The sequence below is a fragment of the Mus caroli genome, chromosome 1 (genome assembly GCF_900094665.2).
Source record: "Mus caroli chromosome 1, CAROLI_EIJ_v1.1, whole genome shotgun sequence".
In the NCBI taxonomy this organism is placed as follows: Eukaryota; Metazoa; Chordata; class Mammalia; order Rodentia; family Muridae; genus Mus; species Mus caroli.
Window position 1 is genome coordinate 65,845,845 of NC_034570.1, and position 4,346 is coordinate 65,850,190.

The 4,346-nt window shown below is 48.1% G+C and overlaps 1 pseudogene; it reads left to right on the forward strand.

Annotated features, from left to right (window-relative positions):
* Positions 1-4,262: 4,262 nt before the first annotated feature.
* LOC115032526 lies at positions 4,263-4,346 on the forward strand (annotated as a pseudogene).

The following is a 4,346-nucleotide window of genomic DNA, read 5'->3' on the forward strand; positions in this document are numbered from 1 at the left end:
CAGAGGCAGAGGCAGAGGCAGAGGCAGAGGCAGAGGCAGAGGCAGAGGCAGAGGCAGAGGCAGAGGCAGAGGCAGAGGCATGTGGGTCTCTAAGTTCAAGGTCAGAGTGAGTTCCAGGACAGATAGTTCCAGTCCCTTTGTCCTCAGAAGCCCTCCCTTCCAGTCCACCCCACAGCATATGCCTACACGTTACTACCATTGACAAAAATGACTGAACTTTGCCAAGACAGTTATTATTGTTCTTCCTGATATCTGGAGCCCATTTTGGGGTCTGGCCCACTTCACTGTGTCAAGACTTGAGAACCAGAAAAGTTCTGTAGGTTTGGCAACCATAGATCCTTGGCCTTTGAGAGAGTAAAGGCCTGGACACATTAAGGGAGAAGCCAGATTCAGGGGTCCAGGGAGAAGTATGGAATCCTAGGTTGGGACTCTTGTATCAAAATTCACAAGCCTTGGAAGAAAACAGTGACTGACAGGACTATGTGTGAAAGAAGTGTCAGGGATATGACTTGCTAGGGGTATCACTTCCCTAGCATGGCAAAGCTCCAGATTCAATCCCCACCCCCAGCCCTCCTCACACTGGAAAACAAAAACTATAATATCTTTTTTTCTGTGAAAAAGAATGATTTTATATTCAGAAGTAACAAGACTGTTAAAACTGGAACCCACACTTGCCCCTGCCCAAGCTGGGAAACTCCATCTGCCTTCCTTCTGCACCCCTCCAAGAAAACTCCTGACTAACTCTTCATCTCCTTGTTTTCACCAGCCCTCCCAAGAGTGCCTGCCCAGGGCCTCAGTTTCCAACCATGTGTAGACACAATCCCAGCTCCTAGCTGGCACACCATCACTCCTCACCTGAGCGCTATAAAACGTCCTTGCTTTAGCAGGAATGTGTGACTTCATTGACCTCTACTCAAGAGCTACCCCCTAATAAACCTGCCCTGACCTACTTTCAATCTAGTCTAATCTGGCCTATATCTGTGTCACTGAGGGAGAGAAGAAGCCCATCAGAGACAAAACTACCACATTAAGAAAAAATCTGGGGGCTGGAGAGATGGCTCAGTGGTTAAGAGCATTCTCTGCTCTTCCAGAGGTCCTGAGTTCAATTCCCAGGAGCCACATGGTGGCTCACAACCATCTATAATGGGATCCAATGCCCTCTTCTGGAGTGTCTGAAGACAGCTACAGTGTATTCACATAAAATAAATAAATCTTTAAAAAAAAATCTGGGGTTGAAGAGATGGTTCAGAGTTTAAGAAGACTTAATGCTCTTGCAAAGGACCTACCTGGGTTCTGTCCCCAGGACTCAGATCTATCTGATGGCCCTCTGGCTCCCCAGGGGCAACTGCGTACACATGTTACACATAAATTCACCAAAGTGCACCAGGACACAAATATTTAAAATTTTTATTTATTTATTTATTTAATATATATGAGTGCTCTGTCATCATGCACATCAGAAGAGGGCATCGGATCCCATTACATATGGTTCCTACCTCCACTGCCCAGGTCTATAATATCAAACTCCACTCTACGTTCATTCTGGGATTGTAAAGGTCTCACACAATCCCTTTAGAGCAGTGGTTCTCAACCTGTGGGTCTGGACCCCTCCAGGGGTCGAATGACCCTTTCACAGGGGTCGCCAAAGACCATCAGAAATCACAGATATTTACAGTATGATTCATAACAGTGGTAAAAATTACAGCTATGAAGTCGCAGTGAAATAATGTTATGGCTGGGGGTCAGCCCAGCCTGAGGAATGGTGTTAAAGGGTCACGGGGTTAGGAAGGTGACAATCACTGCTTTAGAGGGAATCACACCTTCCAGAGGTCATGTTGTTGGACATGTGTTCCCTGGATCTGGTCTTTAATGTTGACTCAAAAAATACACCACCTTTTTGTTTTAGTGTTAACTCTTTAGGACACTCATAAACACAACATAAACTCAACTAAATGCCACATCTTTCTTCCTGCCCCGTGCGCCAGGCCAACAGCTCCCCAAATGCCGCTCTGGTCAGTGTTTCTATATCACCACATACCCATGGTCTAGTCAACCAAGAAATGATTACTACCACATACAAGGAGCACACAGCAAGGGCTGGCACACCTAGCAAAGCCCGGATAAGGTTTAAGTCAATGAGGCCAGGCCACAGTGGTGCAGAGTATTATAGGGAAATGTGATGAATCTTTACCTATAAATACCCGGGGGATAGGAAGAAGGGCACTGGGATAGGGGTGCACGCTTTTAATCCCAGCACATGTACTGTGATGCTTGAACTGTGTAAGTAAGACCAAAGATTCAGACAATTCAAATGTCAATGAAATGAATTTATTCTTACTGCCAGCAGAAGGATGGGCAGCCTTAGAGCCAATTGGCAGGGTCAGGGTGGAGCGGGGGTGTTAAGGTGGGGTTTTAAAGTCGGACATCAGAAAGGTGTGTTATAGCTATCCATGGACTCACAGCTGAGTGGGAAAATTGTTTTGCCTCCCTTAGTTGTTTCTTACCCCCCTATATAGTAAGAAGACCATTGCATACCGTTCCCATAGCGATAAGCAAGCTGTACCACAGTAAAGGCAGCTGTTAATACCTACAATCCTTCCTTCTCATGTTACCCGCAGGCTACTAGGATCTCCCAGGCACTCATGAGCAAAAAGTCAATGACCCTTACGGGATGCCTGGCTCCATCTGTGTCTCTTTAGTCATCACAAGGAAACTGTATAAGTTATTACTCAGTTTCGCACACTCTGGCTAGGAGAGAGCAGTTTTTGCCAGGCCAACAAAAACACAGTGCTCAGCTGGGCGGTGGTGGCACACGCCTTTAATTCCAGCACTTGGGAGGCAGAGGCAGGTGGATTTCTGAGTTCAAGGCCAGCCTGGCCTACAAAGTGAGTTTCAGGACAGCCAGAGCTATACAGAGAAACCCTGTCTTGAAACAACAACAACAACAACACAGTGCTCCAGGTTAGGTCTGGCCATCGCGTCCCCACACTCGGGGAACAGAAACAGATCTTTGTGAGCTGGAGGCCAGCCTGGTCTACAGAGCGAATACTAGGACAACCACGGCTACACAGAGGAACCCCTGTAAAGAAGAAAACGTGGTGGAGTGATTATGGGGGACTTGGGAAGAACACGGAGGCTTTCTTCCTGGAGTTCAGTTGAATTTTTTTCCAAGTTGAGAGTAAAACATAATCAACAAAATTTCCAAAGAAATGCCTATATGGAGAATTCTTATGTTAGTGGCTTAAAAAAAAAAGAGTTTAAATTTTATTTTATGTGTATAAGTGCTCTGTTTTCCATGTTTGTCAGAAGAGAGAATCAGATCCCATTACAGATAAATTTGAGCCGCCATGTGGTTGCTGGGAATGAAACTCGGGCACTCTGGACGGTTTTGAATACCCTGCAACTAACAGTTGTGAGGCATCGTGTAAAGATGGTTACTGAATCCTGCAAGAGCATTTAAGTGATCCTAACCACTCAGCAATTTTTATAGCATCCTTTGAGAATATCCGAGGATGCTATATATACAGCATTCTCCCCGAAGCCTGCCCCATGGCTACTAGCAAGACTAGGTAAAATACCCCGGACTATATCTAATTTGGGCAGGCGCAGGAGATGGAAACACCCACGCGGTTCGGTCACTAAGTGACCAGGTGAGGGAGGGGAGAGCACAGAGTCAGTCAAGAAGTTTCAGGAGTTGAGGGGGAAACGCGCAGCCGCAGTGCCCGGTGGGACAGACTCGCTCCGCCTCCGCTAGATTCCCCATTCCTGCGCCGCCCTCTCGATTTGGAAGCTGCCTCTCCACTGGCCGGAGAAGCTCGTCTGTCAGCTAACGCAAGCGCTAACTAGGAACAGTAGGTGTGCTCTTTTCTGCCACCATGCGCCACTGCGTCTCCCCTGGAGCATCTCCCACCACAATGCCGTATCCTTTTTCCTTGGAGGCCGTAGCAGGAGCGTTCTCAGCGGTCCTAAAACCCGCGCGCAGGCAGACAGAGGAGGTTCAGTGCAGTGAAGCCCCACCCCGAGGGGGCGGGGCATGCAAATCATACTCGGCGTGCGTGCTCGGGAACGCCGGGAGAGCCGGGGTCGTGGACTTTGTAGCTGAAGCTGTGGGTGCTGGAGTGGGAGTGAGGCGTGGAGGACGCAGTCGCGGACGGGAGGAGGAAGGAGCCGCGGGGAAAGCAGGATGTGAGGGTTGCTAGCGGTCACCACAAAGTTAATGTGTCTCACGGACGCAGAGCATGGCTGCGCGGTGTGTGTCAGGTATCGCTTCTCGGCCTTTTGGCTAAGATCAAGTGTAGTATCTGTTCTTATCAGTTTAATATCTGATACGTCCTCTATCCGAGGAC